Source organism: Ornithorhynchus anatinus, chromosome 4 (assembly GCF_004115215.2).
Source record: "Ornithorhynchus anatinus isolate Pmale09 chromosome 4, mOrnAna1.pri.v4, whole genome shotgun sequence".
Lineage (NCBI taxonomy): Eukaryota > Metazoa > Chordata > Mammalia > Monotremata > Ornithorhynchidae > Ornithorhynchus > Ornithorhynchus anatinus.
The window spans coordinates 95,599,178-95,615,965 of NC_041731.1; the positions used below are offsets into that span (position 1 = coordinate 95,599,178).

Sequence of the window (16,788 nt, forward strand, 5' to 3'; positions counted from 1 at the left end):
TCACCTTGTATCCCCCCAGTGCTTAGAAAAGTGCTTTGCACATAAGTGCTTAACAAATACGCGGAGAAGCAGCATGGCTCACTGGAAAGATCACGGGCTTGGGGTCAGAGTTCATGGATTCTAATCCGAGCTCCGCCACTTGTCAACTGTATGACTTTGGCAAAGTCACTTAACTTCTCTGAGCCTTATTTACCTCATCTGTAAAATGGAGATCAACACTGTGAGCCCCATGTGGGACAACCTGTTCACTTTGTATCCGCCCACAGCGCTTACAACCGTGCTTTGCACATAGTAAGCGCTTAACAAATACCATCATTATTATTATTAAGAAGCGTTTCCTTTCATCTTCATCACCCTTAGTTGACACCCCCGCCTCAAGTTGCAGGATTTAGTCAACAACAATTCACCATTTGGTTTGTTCACATCCTGCACAGGCAACCAGAGTTGTTCAGCTGCTATTCAGAGATGCCCGTTGCCCTTTTGCGGAGGTTGGTCACACTGCTCAAATGCTGCTGTGAAAGTGACCAGTTGTTCTTCATCAGGTCACAACATTTTGGTCCCTGGCCAGTAGACCAGAAGAATGTACTTCTTCCAAGCGGGGTTGTGGCTGGGAAGAGAATGTAATTTTTTTTTTAATTAAGTCACAGCTGGCAGCCTAATAATAATAATAATTTTGGTATTTAAGTGCTTACTATGTGCCAGGCACTGTACTAAAGCATTGGGTTAGATACCCTCAGCTAAGCCCCCTTTTCCCTCTGCTCCTCCCCCTCTCCCTTCCCCTCAGCACTGGGCTCTTCCGCTCATTTGTATATATTTTTATTACCCTATTTATTTTGTTAATGAGATGTACAGCACCTTGATACTATTTATTGCTATTGTTTTAATGAGCTGTATATCCCCTTGATTCTATTTATTGCTATTGTTTTTGTCTGTCTCCCCCGATTAGACTGTAAGTCCATCAATGGGCAAGGGACTGTATCTGTTGCCGATTTGTACATTCCAAGTGCTTAGTACAGTGCTCTGCACATAGTAAGCACTCAATAAATACTATTGAATGAATGAAGCAAATCAGGTTGGCCATAGGCTCTGACCCACATCGGGTTCACAGTCTTAATCTCCATTTTATAGTTGAGGTAACTGAGGCATAGAGAATGAAGTGATTTGTCTAAGGTCGCACAGCAGAAAAGTGGCGGAGCCAGCATTAGGACGCAGGTCCTTCTGACTCCCAGGCCCGTTCTTTATCCACTGGACCACGCCACTTCTCTAGCATAGAACAATATTTGTCTTCTCTATATGCACTGTTCAGCGGGGCTCTAGTTTATTTATAAACTAGAAGGGGAAGAGTCCTGCCTCCTTGGACCATGAGAAAGGTAGAGCTTGGCTCCTCTCTGATCAAACTATCTGCTCCCCGGGTTGGTGACTCTTTGAGGCCCTCCAGGATGAGGGCATCTGGAAATGGGCTACCCAATTGCGATCATCTGGCATGTCCACACACTTTTGTTGGACTTTGGTTATAATGCATTTCTACACTATTTCTGGGACATGGCAAACTTGACAAGTAGTAACTGCCATCTGGAGTTGGTAAGCTAAATTTATCAGCATTTATGGGGACCCATTCCAATCGCTATTCTTATTGAACACATTCAAAGCAGTTTAAAAACTATGCAGGAAATAGTGCAAATGTATTTCATATCATAGGAAGACCAAGATCCTTACATCCTTCTGAACAAGGAACTTTACCTGGTTTCCTTAACTTGTCTAAAACTGAGCTCCTTATCATCCTTCCCAAGCCCTGTCCTCTCCCTGGCTTCCCTGTCACTGGGGACGGCACTACCATCCTCCCCGTCCCACAGGCCCACAACCTTGATGTTGTCCTTGACTCAGCTCTCTCATTCACCCCACACATCCAATCCATCACCAACGCCTGCCGGTCTCATCTTCACAGTAATGCCAAGATCCGCCCTTTCCTGCCCATCCAAACTGCTATTGTGCTGGTACAAGCTCTCATAATATCCCAACTGGATTATTGTGTCAGCCTCCTCTCTGATCTCCCTTCCTCCTGTCTCTCTCCCCTCCAGTCTATTCTTCATTCCGCTGCCCGGATCATCTTCCTACAGAAATGCTCTGGGCATGTAACTCCCCTCCTCAAAAACCTCCAGTGGTTGCCTATCAACCTCCGCATGAAACAAAATCTCCTCACTTTGGGCTTCAAAACTCTCCATCCCCTTGTCCCGTCCTACCTCACCTCCCTTCTCTCTTCTGCCCACCCCGTACACTCCGCTTCTCTGCTGCTCACCTCACCGTCCTCCGTTCTCGCCTATCCTGCCGTCGACCCCTGGGCCATGTCCTCCCACTGACCTGGAACACCCTCCCTCCTCACCTCCGCCAAACTAACTCTCTTCCCCTCTTCAAAGCCCTATTGAGAGCTCACCCCTTCCAGGAGGCCTGACTGACGGAGCCCCCATTTCCCTCTGCTCCTCCTCCCCTTCCCTCCCACTCACCCTCTGCTCTTCCCCCTTCCCCTCCCCTCAGCACTGTGCTCATTTGTATATATTATTTATTACCCTATTTATTTTTTTAATGAGGTGTGTATCTCCTTGATGATGTTGTCTTGTTTTTTTGTTCTGTTTTGCTTTGCTGTCTGTCTCCCCCATTTAGATTGGAGCCCGTCATTGGGCAGGGATTGTCTCTATCTGTTGCCTAATTGTACATTCCAAGCGCTTAGTACAGTGCTCTGAACATAGTAAGCGCTCAATAAATACTATTGAATGAATGAATGAATGAATTGTCTATGTTCTCTGAACCCTTAGGATGGGGTTGGGAGTTGTTGTTTATTAAATGATGTTAGGTAAGCGCTTAGTATGAGCCAGGCACTATAGTAAGCACTGGGGTAGATCCAAGCTAACATGCCCAAGTCCCATGTGGGGCTCACAGTCTTAATCCCCATTTTGTGGATGAGGGAATAATAATAATAATAATAATGGCGGTATTGGTTAAGCACTTACTATGTGCCACACACTTTTCTAAGCATTGGGGTAGATACAAGGTTATCAGGTTGTCCCACGTGGGACTCACAGTCTTCATTCCCATTTTACAGATGAGGTAGCTGAGGCCCAGAGAAGTTAAGTGACTTGCCCAAAGTCACACAGCTGACAAGTGACAGAGGCAGGATTAGAACCCATGGCCTCTGACTCCCAAGCCCATGGTCTTTCCACTAAGCCACGCTGCTAAGCCCTTTCATTCATATTTATTGAGCACTCACTGTGTGCAAAGTGCTGTCCAGAGAACTGAAGGGACTTGCCCAAGGTCACTTAGCAGGTGAATGGCACAGTTGGGATTAGAACCCAGTTCCTCTGACTCCCTGGCCTGTGCTCTTTTCACTGAGCCATGCTGTTGGAATCATGCCAGTGCTTAGTACAGTGCTTGGCACACAGTGCTTTACACATACCCTTATTGTTAGTGACATTATAGGAATGATGGTTACAAGGGAGTTTGGCACATTGAGAAGCAAAGAACATTCCAGATAAAGGGTATGTCCAGGAGAGGTCTTAGAGACAAGTGTGGCGGAGTCAAGGGGTGAGTTTATCCCTTTGGGCAAGTCACTTCATTTCTCTGTGCCTCAGTTACCTCATCTGTAAAATGGGGAAAAAGAGTGTGAGCTCCAGGTGGGACAGGAATGTGCCTGTTTGCTTGTATCAACCCCAGTGCTTAGTTCAGGGCCTGGCACACAATAAGCGCTTAACAAATACTACAGTTATTATTTATCTGACAGACTTGAGAGGTCAGAGAACATAGGTAGTTAAGGAAATCAGGTAACGTTCTAGCTTCAGAAGGATGAAAGAATCTTGGTCAAGGTCTTCAGGACAATGGATGGCAAAATAGGGTTGGTGGGGGGTAAGGGTAAGAACAGTTTTGGCATTGGTCTTCAGAATTGATTAGAGGGGAGTAGAATTGCCCATGATCTCAATTTTTCCATTGTTCAGCGTGTAAGCTTACAGGCATTTCTTGGGAATGAGTTGGCGTCTACATTTTACTAGACACGAGGCAGAATGGGCGAATGCCATGGGCTGACCAAAAAACAAACAAATGGATTTGGAGCAAATTTAAGCCAAAGTCGTCTTTGGAAGGCCAAATGCCGTACATTAGCATACTTTGCGACACATTGTCAGGAGGACTAATTCTCTGGAGAAGGCACTAACGCTAGGAAAAGTCCAGGGAAAACATGGAAGAGCCAGACCAACAGCTAGTTGGATAGAAACAGTAACAACAATAACGGAAGAACTGTTAGCGAGGTTACGGATTATGGCAGAAGACAGGACGTTCTGGAGAAAATATATCCATATAGTCGCTGTATATCGGAAATGACTCGATGGCACTTAGAAATAATAATAGGCAGAATGGAGTGCCTGTTTTATGAAATTCACAGCAGAAATTGGTAAGTCTGCCTGAATTTTCTAGATGCAAATAAGAGGAAAAATGCTTTTGGCTGGATATACATGCAGATTCCAAACTGCAGACGTACATTATGGCCCTAGGAATGTGGAAAGGGTGGTGGGGAATAGGTCCCAAGCCATTTTCTGGGGCGTGCATTACTCTGCAGCCCTGTTCTTGGGTCCAGTAGAAAGAGCACCGCTTGGGTAATCAGGAGTCTGGGAGCTTCTAGTCCTACTTCCACCCCGAGACATTGTCATAAGTAGGGAAAGTTTTTGACTAACGAACCACTTACGGGGTTTAGTGAGGTATTCAGACCCAGTAGGAATCCTGAAAATTATCCCGCTCCTCTGGGTAACAGACACACTAGCAGCTACCAAGGCAACCCTCTGTCGGTCTGTGACATAGCACTGGCACTCCGCTGTGAGCTGGTGGGAAAAACCTCTGTGTACACTTGGCAGGGTTGCACCCCTGCCCGTTGGCCTAGTTGTTGCACTTGGTGCCCGGCGGGAACATGCAGGGAAAACAGGCTGTGAGTGGTTTGCAAGCTTATTGTTTGATTTCTTTTTTTTTTTTTTTTAATAGAAACAGCATGGTCTAGTCGCAAGAGCACGGGCTTGGGTGTTGGCAGGTGAGGGTTCTAATCCCGGCTCTACCACTTGTCTGCTGTGTGACCTTGGGCAAGTCACTTTACTTCTCTGTGCCTCAGTTACCTCATCTGTAAAATGAGGATTGAGACTGTGAGCCCCACGTGGGATAACCTGATTATCTTGTATTTACCCCAGTGCTTAAAACAGTACTTGGCACATAGTAAGTGCCATAATTATTATTATTTTGGGGGGGGATTCCATCCTCATCATCCTTGGTGTCACACTTGTATCACTACCTAATATATCCTTGTTCTTCCTCTGCTCCCATTATTTGTACTTGTTTTTGTTTCTCCAATTAGATGGTAAGCCCTCTGAGGGTCAAGTGCCTAGTATGATGATTTGCACTTAGTAATAATAACAGTCCCCCCTCAGGGTCGCACCTGGAGAGTTTCCAGTCCTCTATCAGTCTCGGCTACCAGAGGGAGAGTCACCCAGAGGCCTACCCATTCCATTCCTAGCTTGGCCAGTAGCCAGCGAGTGGAAAGCAATCTGCTACAAGTCAAAACTCACCCATGCTGGGCAGCGGTGGCATGGGAGAGAGTGGAGGGTGGAGACTAGAGTTTACTGCACAGAGGTCAGCAATGGTAAACCACTTCCAGATTTTTACCAAGAAAACTCTCTGGATACTCTACCAGAACGATTGCAGATGGAGAGCGGGGCGTTCTGGGAGAGATGGGTCCGTGGTGTCGCTACCGATTGATGGCATAAGACAAGACAGTAATAACAATCATTATGGTACTTAAGCTGTGGTATTTGTTACTCTTTTCTATGCACTGGAGTAGATACAAGGTAATCAGGTCAGATGGGGCCCAGGCCCACTGGGCTCAGAGTCTAAGTGCCCAATAAATGCCATTGACTGACATCTGAGGTTTGAATTTATTTCATAAAAGGGGTGAGGGATTTGAAAGAAAATACAGTTCTTTTATTTGAGTTCTGTAACATCCAGCTTTTTTTGTTGAGGAAGTTTTTGAGTTAAAAACATTTGTGCAAAGCCCATTAAAAAATAAATTTCAGTAAAAATCTCAGCAGATTCCTCATTTGCTAATTATATATTTCCATAACATCTTGTTTGTATATGTTGTTTTGACTAAGCCAAACTGGTTGGTTATGACTCCTGTATAATATGCTGTTCAAACAAATGCTCAATTCCTAGTTAAGTAAAGGAATTGATAATAGGGAAGTGCCTTTTTTTATGGTACTTAAGTACTTTACAGTGTGTCAAGCATTGTTCTAAGATACAAACCAATCAGGTCGGCACAGTCCAAACACACTTTAAATGGGTCCATAATAAAAGCAGAGCAGTTGTTCTGAGGGTAGAAAATGATGCATTTGGTTTTTCTTTCAGTTTGAGGTCTGTTTCAAAGACCAATCAGTCAAGAGTATTTATTCAACACTTACTGTGTGAAGAATCAGCTTGGCGTAGTGGGTAGAGCACAGGCCTGGGAGCCAGAAGGTCATGGCTTTGCCACTTGTCTGTTGTGTGACCTTGGGCAAGTCACTTCACTTCTCTGTTCCTCAGTTACCTCATCTGTAGAATGGGGATTGAGACTGGGAGCCCCATGTGGGACAAGGACAGTGTGTCCAGCCTTATTTGCTTGTATCCATCCCAAGGCTTAGTACAGTACCTGGCACACAGCAAGTGCTTTAGAAATGCCATTATTATTATTATTATTATTATTATTATTAAGCATTTTACTAAGTGATGGTAGAATACTAACCAAGAGTTGGTGGAAAATATCCCTCGTCACAAGGAACATACAGACTAGAAAGGGAGTACATTCCCTTGATTCTGTTTATCTTGATGATGATGTCTTGTTTTTGTTTTGTTCTGTTTTGCTTTGCTGTCTGTCTACCCCGTTTAGACTGTGAGCCCGTCAATGGGCAGGGCTCTATCTGTTGCCGAATTGTACATTCCAAGTGCTTAGTACAGTGCTCTGCACAAAGTAAGTGCTCAATAAATACTGAATGAATGAATGAGAATAAAATATATTACAAGTATGGGAAATGAAAGAGTATGAGAATACAAATCAGGCAATCAGTTATATTTATTGAGTGTTTACAGTACAAAGAGCACTGTACTAAGCACTTGGGAGAGAGTGCTTCAAGAAGCAGCATGGCTTAGTGGAAAGAACTCGCTCCAGGGAGTCATAGAACCTGGGTTCTAATCCCACCTCTGCCATCTGCTTGCTGTGTGACCTTGGTCAAGTCACAACTTCTCTGTGGTTCAGTTTCCTTAACTGTAAAATGGGGGATCGAACATCTCTTCTCCTACTTAGACTGTGAGCTCCATGTGCGACAGGGACTAGTTAACTAGTACCTACCCCAGTGTTTAGGACAGTGTTCAACAAGTAGTAAGCGCTTAACAAATACCATACAAAAATAGGTTGTTAGACACGTTCCTTACCCGCAAAGAGCTTACTATCCAGTGGGGGAAACACATTAAAATAAATTGTGTGTATGTACATAAGTGCTGAGGCTGGAGTGAATAAATGGTACAAATTCAATGCAAGGGTGACACAGAAGGAAGAGCAGGGGAAATGAGGGCTTAGTCAGGGAAGACCTCTTGGATGAGATGTGATTTTTAATGAGGCTTTGAAGGTGGAGAGAGTGATAATGGTCTGTTCTATATGATGGGGGAAGAAGTTCCAGGCTGGAGGCAGGACGTGGGCCAGAGTTTGACAGCACAGTTAGATGAAACTGAGGTACGGTGAGTATTAGAGGAGCTAAGTTGATGAGCTGTGCTGTAGAAGGTTGTAGCCGAATTGGCAAGCTAATTTAGAGGAGATCAAGGTGATTTAATGCCGATGGTAAGGAGTTTCTCTTTGATGTGGAGGTGGATGGGCAAACATTGGAGGATTTTGGATTGTGCCCAACCCAATTTGCTTGTGTCCACTTCAGTGCCTGGCAAGTGCTTAACAAATACTAAAATTATTGTTGTTGCTCTTGAGGAGTGGGGAAACATGGGCTGAATGGTTTGGTAGAAAAATGATCCAGTCAGCAGAGTGAAATAAGCAGGGAGAGACAAGAGGCTGGGAAGTCAGCAAGGAGCCTGATGCAGTAGTCCAGGTGGGATAAGACAAGCGCATGTACAATTGTAACAATTTGGTTGGAGAGGAAAGGGAGGATTTTAGTGACAGTAGAACTGACAGGATTTGGCGACAGATGGAATATGTGGGTTGAATGAGAGAGATGAATCAAGGATAACTCCAACCTTATGGGCTTGAGAGATAGGGAGGATAGTGGTATCATTTACAGTGATGGGAAAAACAGGGAGGATAGGGTTTGGGTGGGAAGAGGAGTTCTGTTTTGGACATGTTAAGTCAGGGAGACATTCAGGTAGAGATGTCCGGAAGGCAGGAGGAACTGTGAGACTGCAGAAAAGGAGAAAGATCAGGGTTGGAGTTGTAGATTTGGAAATCATTTGGGAACAGTTGAAGCCATGGGAGCAAATGAATTATTTGAGGGAGTGGGTGTAAATGGAGAAGGGGACCCAGAATTGAGCCTTGAGGGACTCCTACAGTTAAAGGGTGGAAAAGACCGAGTGGCCAGAGAGATACGAGGAGAACCAGGAGAAGATTAGGATTCAGTAGAGGCCGTTGGATTTAGCAAGAAGAGATCATCGGTGACCTTGGAGGGGACAGTTTCAGTGGAGTGAAGGGGATGGAAGCCAGGTTGGAGGGGGTCAAGGAGAGAAAGTGGAGGCAGGGAGTGTAGACAACTCACTCAAGGAGTTTGGAGAGGAATGGTAGGAGGGAAGATGGGGTGGTAACTGGAGGGAGCCTTTGGGTTAAGGGAGGGGGTTTTAAGGATGGGTAGACGTGAGCATGTTTGAAAGCAGAGGGGAAGAAGCCATTGGAAAGTGAACATTTGAAGATAGTTAAGGAAGGGGCGAGTGATTTGATAAGGTGTGAAGGGTTAAGATTGGAGGTGCAGGTGGAGAAGGTAGATTTTCAGAGGAGATGGGAGATCTCTTGAGATATTGGTGGGAGTGTTGAAAGAGCAGGAGGCGGGAGGGGCCTGGAGAGAAGCAAGAGAGATTTTAGTGAGATCATTTTTATGATTTCAATTTTATCAATAATGTATGTGGCCAGGTCCTTAGGGGCAAGAAGTTAGGGAAGGTAAGGGGCAGGGATTTTGAGGAGGGAGTTAAATTCTGAAACAGCTGGCAATGGGAACAGGCATGGGAATCAGTAAGGATGGAGAAATAATGTTGCCAGGTGAGGAGAGGGCAGAGTTAAAGCAGGCAAGGATGATTTTACGACAGACAGGATTGGCCTGTTATCTGGATTTCTGCCAGCAGTGCTCCACAGCTCATGCACAGGAGCGAAGGAAGCAGAGTCTGGAGCGAGTGAGTTCAGTTCAGAGGAAAGGGTGTTTTTGATAGTCAGTTTGTGTATCCAGGGAAGGTAGTTTGGATATGGAGCCTAAATGGGACATGATCTTGAGAAAATTGGTGTAGGTCAGGAGTTTGGAGGTGTCTGGGGGGGAACAGGACAGATTAGACTGTGAGCCTGTTATTGGGCAGGGATTGTCTCTATCTGTTGCCTAATTGTACATTCCAAGTGCTTAGTACAGTGCTCTGCACATAGTAAGCGCTCAAATACTATTGAATGAATGAATGAATTTGCGGGGAGGATGTGCGGTGGGAGAAAGCAGGTGGAGGAGGTTGTGGTCGGATAGTGAGATTTCAAAGTTGATATAGGAGGATGTGGTGAGTATCAAAGTGTTTTCAGGGGTAAAGACCCAACCAACCAAGGGTGAATAGGGGAAGTGAGGCCTTAGTCAGGTAAGGCCTCGTAGAGGAGTTATGCTATTTTAACGCCCGTCTCCTCCTGTAGACACTATAATTGCCACTCTTGGGGAGGGATTGCATTTACTAACTCTACTGTATCGTAATTTCCCCAGTGCCTAATGCAGTTCTCTGCTCATCGTATGTGCTCAATGGATACCATTGCCTGAGAGTAGGACTTTGAAGGTGGAGAGACTGGTGGTCTGTCAAATATGAAGCGGGGAGGAAGGATTCCGGGTCTGAGGGAGAACACGGGCAAGGGATCAGTGGCAAGATAGGTGAGATGGAGGAATAGAGAGTAGGTTAGCATTAAGGGAGCGAAGAGTGCTGGCTGAGTTGCAGTAGGTAAGGTGATTGGGAAAAGTTGGTTGAGTGCAAAGACAAGAAGAAGATTCATTCATTCAATTATGTTTATTGAGCACTTACTGTGTGCAGAGCACCGTATGAGCGCTTGGGAGAGCACAAGGTAGAAAGTCTGCTTTGCTTTATTTTTACTGGTGCTTTGTGAAAGAGGGGATTTTTTTTTTCTCTGCCTAAGTACTGAAGCAAATGGATTTTTAAAATATCCTTTTTGAGAAAGGAAATTGATTTGTGGCTTTGTGCATTTGGGTACTTAAGCAATCCTTTCTTGGCTTCCCCCTACAGTACCAAGGCCCCCCTTCCCTAGATGGGGCTCTGCTTACCTCTATTCCCTTTATTTCCCTTGAAGGCTAACCCATCAACTGAACATGGGTATTGTGAACCAGCTTTTTCAGCTTTTCATTGATAGTCCAAACATCTTGTCACCTCCTGCAAGGGATCCTTTCACGCTGTCATTAACAATGCAAATTTGAGACCCTAATCACTGACTCCCTTTGGGTCCACTGTTTCGTAGGGTGAGGAATCCCATGGAGCAGAACAAGTCTCCCTGTCCCATAGGACAGGGGGCAGACGTCTGCATTGTGAGGGAGAAGGAGCGCAGACCTTCAAATAGTGGCAAATGTCGTACGCTTGAGAGGGCTGGGGACCTCAAATTCTCAAAGACTTCTGGGAGATCAGTCCCACATGGGATTTAAAATCCACACACTGGGAGTAATAATAATAATTATGGTATTTAAGTGCTTTCCATATGCTGAGCACTGTTCTAAACACTGGGGTAGATATGTGGTATATGTTGTATGTATTCAGGCTCACAGTCTTAATCCCCCTTTTACAGATGAGGTAACTGAGGCCCAGAGAAGTGAAGTGGCTTGCCCAAGGTCACACAGCAGAGAAGTGGTGGAGCCGGGATTAGAACCCACATCCTCTGACCCCCAAGCCCTTGTTCTCTCCACTGAGCCACACCCAGTAGGCCGCTGCTGCTGTAGTAACGGTCATTGTGGCCATGATAGCAGCTGTGAACTCTGAACTGTGAGGAGCCTGATATTTTGCACCTGTAGCCACACCGTCTGTCTTCTTGATCTTTGTTTTTGCCTTTGTGTTGTCTTAGTGTTTTATTTCATCTCCTTATATGTCTGCTGTAGGCCTCCTTTCCCCTTTTCTCTTGTTAGATTGCAAACCTACTCCCAGGGACAGGGCCTCTGTCTAATTCGCAATTGTGCATTGTTTCCCAGCCCTTAGTACTGTGCTCTGCACACAGCGAGAGCTTCATCAGTACTGTAAGCTTGTTGTGGGCAGGGAATGGCTGTGTTTATTGTTATACTGTAGTCTCTCAAGAGCTTAGTACAGTGCTCTGCACACAATCGTATTCACTGAGCGCTTACTCTGTGTAGAGCACTGTACTAAGGGTTTGGGAAGTTACAACAGAACAATAAACAGTGACGTAAGCCCGTCAAAGGGCAGGGACTGTCCCTATCTGTTACCGATTTGTACATTCCAAGTGCTCAGTACAGTGCTCTGCACATAGTAAGCGCTCAATAAATACTATTGAATGCATTCCCTGCCTGCAGTGAGCTTACAGTCTAGGTTGGGGGGAGACAGACATCAATCCAAATTAAATAAAATTACGGATATGTACATAAATGCTGTGGGGCTGGGAGGGGGGAAGAGTAAAGGGAGCAAGTCCAGGGTGATACAGAGGGAGTGGGAGACGATGAGTAAATACTGTTACTACTTCAATACCATGTTACTACTATTACTACTAATGCAACTTACTACTGTGTTAGAGAAGCAGCATGGCGTAGTGGATATAGCACGGGCCTGGGAGTTAGAAGGTCATGAGTTCTAATCCCAGCTCTGCCATTTGTCTGCTGTGTGACCTTGGGCAAGTCACTTTACTTCACTGTGCCTCAGTTACCTCATTTGTAAAATGGAGATTGAGCCTCACGTGGAACAGGGACTGTGTCCAACCCCAGTTGCTTGTATCCACCCCAGTGCTTAGCCTTTAACAAATACCATTGTTGTTATTATTATTACTACACTAAGGCCTATGTCTCATGCATGAACATAGAAGTCCTAGATTTGTTCTCTACCAGCCGAGGGCGTAGGGCGTAAGTCCTGTGCCCGGTCATTTATTCCCCAGCACTTAGTGAGGGCTCAGCTAAAATACTGGAGGAAGGCAGTAGGTTGACAATTCAGATGTACCAAAAAATGGGGCCCGCAATAAACACACAAATGGAGATTGAAATAAGAACATCTAAGAAAGCAAGGACAATGAATAAAAAGCAATTTGATCTCTAGTATATTCGGCAGAAGGCACAGGTAACGGATTTTGCAGAGGTCCAACAGGGTAATCATTCCAAGTGTCTGTCAGGCCGGTTGCCTCTCGTCCCATCTGGCCTATTCGAGTTGGCAGGATGGACCCACGATGGGAGGAAGAGGAGGAAGAAGCAAGAGGGGATGGCATCTCTCTGGGGTTTTGGCAATGAACTGGGCAAATGCCACAGAGACCTTGGCCCTCCATTTAATAATAATTGTGGTTTTTGTTAAACGCTTAGAATGTGGCAAGCACCTGTTTTAAGCCTCTGGGTAGGTACAAGATAGTCTGGTCGGACACAGTCCCTGTCCCACGTTGGGCTCAGTCTTAATTCCCATTTTAGAGATGTGGGAACTGAGGTACAAAGAAGTGAAGGTACTTGCCTAAGGTCACACAGCAGACAAGTGGCAGAACCGGAATTAGAACCCATGTGCTCTGACTCCCGGGCATGTGCTCTTTCCACTAGGCTGCCATTTCTTCTACTGCTTCTCCTGCCCCAGAATGGGAGTAGGAAGCAAAGGAGATAATGAGGAACTTGGAGACCTAGAACCCTAAGCATTAACTTAGACTGCTTCCAAAACTCTGGAGCAGCTATGCCAATAGCCTTTAGCTGGCAGCTTAGCTTTGTCAGCCATATTGACATTTTACTTTGTTATAAGGATTTAGTTAATGGGAATGGACCAAGTAATTTTTTTAATGGTATTTGTTGAGCACTTACTATCTGCCAGGCACTGTACTAAGCTCTGGGGTAGATACAAGATAATGGGTTGGATACAGTCCCTATCCCGTGTGGGGTTCACGGTCTTAATCTCCATTTTACAGATGAAGTAACTGAGGTACAGAGAAGTGAAGTGACTTACCCAAGGTCACACAGCAGACAAGTGGCAGAGCTGGGATTAGAACCCATGTCCTCTGACTCCCAAGCCCGGGCTCTTTCCACTAAGCCACGTCCACTAGGCCATGCTGCTTCTCAGCTAATTTCATAGGTGAGAGAGAAGTAATCTCTTTTATGTGAAAATACTACTGTTTTTGTAGTCAAGTCTCCCAGTTTCTGTCAACACAAACCACTTCACCAGAGCCAGGTAGAACCTTTGTGAAAGCATTTTCTGGTTATTTAAAGGAAGATGTCCTCCTTAATGCTCCTAAACCTTTCTATTTCCAGATACCCAGATACTGTGACTCCCAGGCTTGGGCTCATTCCATTAGGCCTTGCTGCTTCTCTGATTCTCATCATGTGTAGTATTAAAAGTAGGCTATGTTGTGGAACATTCGAAGGGTGTTTGGGAGGGAGATGGACAGTTTAAGATTTGCCTTTTGATTTTTAATTTTTTTTCTATGCAATCTAACCAGAATACTCTGCAAATAACAGGCAGCAGCAGGGTAGAAGAGAGGAAACCACAGTATTAAAAATGCTAGTTTTCTCCCTAGCTTTTTGCTTCAGGCTGTTGATGGATCAGATTCTTAACTATTGTGAATGAATTGGTCCTGCAAGAATAGTAGTTGTTTGATCCAGCAAATGCTATTTCCGTCTGGGACCTATGCACTTTATCTACTTGTCACCATTTCCTTAAAATGGGGTGAGTTTCTTGCTAAGAGAGAGACTGGAAGGGATCTTGCCGAGAGAGTTTAAGGTGGAACTCTTTAGCCCTGTCAAGTGGAGAGATTGTTACTTCCTTTTGCCTCTGAGGTTATGTTACGTAGCATGACCCTGAGGTATTTGTAGCAGGGACCTAAAATTGTCTTGACTCTAGCTGGGTCAGATAATGCCAAGGATGCCTCAGAATCCATAGAAGTGGATAATAATGATAATTATGGTATTACGTGTTTACTAAGAGCCAGGCACTCTACTACTACTACTAATGTGTTATTTGTTAAGCACTTACTGTGTACCAGGCACTCTACTAATCGGTGGGGTAGATACAAGGTAATCGAGTTGGACACAGTCCCTGTCCCACATGGGGCTCACAGTCTTAATCCTCATTTCACAGACGAGGTGACTGAGGCCCAGAGAAATGAAGTAACTTGTCCAAGGTCACACAGCAAACAAATGGTGGAGCTGGGATTAGAACCCAGGTCCTTCTGACTCTCAGGCATGTGCTTTATCTACTAGGCCATGCTGCTTACGCTGGGGGGATACAAGCAAATCAGAGTGGACACAGTCCCTGTCCCACATGGGTATCACAGTCTTCAAATTTTTTTTTCTTAAATGTCATCCCCAGCTGAAAGGGGATTACCCAAAGTTGATTTCCTCTAGCTCTGAGAAGTCGGTGATTGCTTTTGATTCAGTGGTATTTATTGAGGGCTTACTGTGTGCAAAGACTGTCCTCTCTTTTCTGGAAAGAGGGGTGAGTGTGGGGAGAGAGAAGCGAGGGTTAGGGTGTGGAACTGCTTTCTTTCTCCATCACCCTCTGAAGTATGCATGGGTATTTTGCTGTAAGTGGGCGTTTTAAAGCTTTTTCTTTCTTGGTTGTGGTATTTGGGCTGTTGCCAAAGTAACGTGGTCTAGTTTTGCAGTTTTTTTTTAATATCAGACTTTAAAAAACCTGCCTTTATTAATGAGTAACTTTTTAATTTGGTTTTATTTAATTATAGTATCAAGCAGTTAATTATGGTTTTAAACATTTAGTAAGTGTTAGGCAGTAGTAGAGCCAAGGAAATCAGAGCAAACACACAATTCCTGTTTGTCACGGAACCACAAGTGCCCACTCTGTTGGGGTTCGTCACCCCCAACTTTTCTACACCCAGGTCTCTGTCAAGGCCTGAGCTTCCAGTCAGGGCTGAAAAAAACCAAAATGGTTCAGCTTTGGTCTATTAGCTTTTCATACCCCTCCCTCCAGCCTTTCAAATGAAAAGCTGGAAAGTTTGCACAGGGCTCAGACTCTTAAGAGGTTGGGAAAGCAGGTGTCTTATTCCCCCCCTCCCTTTTTTTTTTCCCCACATAAGGGAACCAAGGCACAGAGGCTAAATGACTTGCCCATGGTCACACAACAAGCCAGTGACAGAACTGACTTTTAGACCCAAGCTCTTTCCAATAGGCTATGCAGTCTCTCAGGCATGTTGCTGTTGTAGTATTTATTATAAGAACGGTGCTAAAAATTCACTTTGGAAAAAATAAACGATCACTAGCCCATAAAAACAGAGGAAGGAGAGGGGACTGATGACAGACACATAAGGAAAGATGAAACAAAACACAAAAGCAACTTCCAAGACATGGTCGAAGATAAAGAAGAAAAAGCACACTAGGCAACCGTGGGCAGAGAAGCAGAATTTCAGGGTCCCCCCAGCCCCGGCAGGCAACTCAATCCAACAGTCACAGTTGCAGACACAGAATTAATTAGCTTTGTCGTCTTTCCCTGGGTGTTCTGAGTATTACGAGGGACCGTGTGATTAATATTCTCTCCTGGTCCCTGCCTGGAAGCTTTTGGGTACACTGAAAATTAAATTGGAGCTAAACCTAGTTAAATTTTTCAGCTTTTACCTGGAAAAGCATTGCAGTAATTGCTTTGTTCACTCAAGTCACTTACTGATGAAAAAACATCCTTAATGTAATCCACAGATTCAGTTTACTGACAAATATGACCCATTTTTTAAATAGTAATTTTGACTTACCAGAGGAAAGGCATGCAGTATTTCTACTTCATTTGAAGATTTTTTTTCTTCTAGATGCTGGAATGCAACAGTTCCTGGCACATAATAAGCGCTTACTAATTGGCATAGTGTTTGGCATGTGCTTAGATGCCACAATTATTCATTTATGAAAAATAATATAATAGTAATTATGGTGTTTATTAAGTGCTTATGTGCAAAGCACTGTTCTAATCACTGGGGTAGATTCAGGTAATCAGGTTGGACACAGTTTCTGTCCCTCAGTCTTGATCCCCATTTTACAGATGAGGCAACTGAAGTGACTTGCCCAAGGTCACACAGCAGACAAGTGGTAGAGCTGGGATCAGAACCCACACCCCCTGACTCCCAAGCCCATGCTCTTGCCACTAGGCCATGCTGCTTCCTCACCTTTTCAATAGTCCTCACCATTTGAGTCGTACCCCCATTCCGGTGTTTCTCTTTTGCAACTTGATATAATCAAGACTCCAAAAATAAGGTAATGATGTGCACTGTCCGTCATTCCCCCTCAGGATGAGAATGTAAATTGACACAAATTAATGTAAAACCAAAGGAAAGAGCTCCATTAACCAAAACTGGTTTTGAGGTTTATTATTCATATGTCCTCAGAGGCTGGAAAT

At 44.7% G+C, this 16,788-nt stretch overlaps 1 protein-coding gene and 1 non-coding gene across 9 annotated transcripts in view; both read left to right on the forward strand.

Annotated features, from left to right (window-relative positions):
• Positions 1–16,788, forward strand: part of EVI5 (ecotropic viral integration site 5) — a 217,689-nt gene that overhangs the window by 39,210 nt on the left and 161,691 nt on the right. The gene's annotated exons all lie outside the window — the stretch shown is intronic.
• On the forward strand, positions 5,444–5,581 carry LOC114811463. The gene has a single exon (XR_003759166.1). It is a non-coding gene; the product is annotated as a small nucleolar RNA SNORA7 (small nucleolar RNA).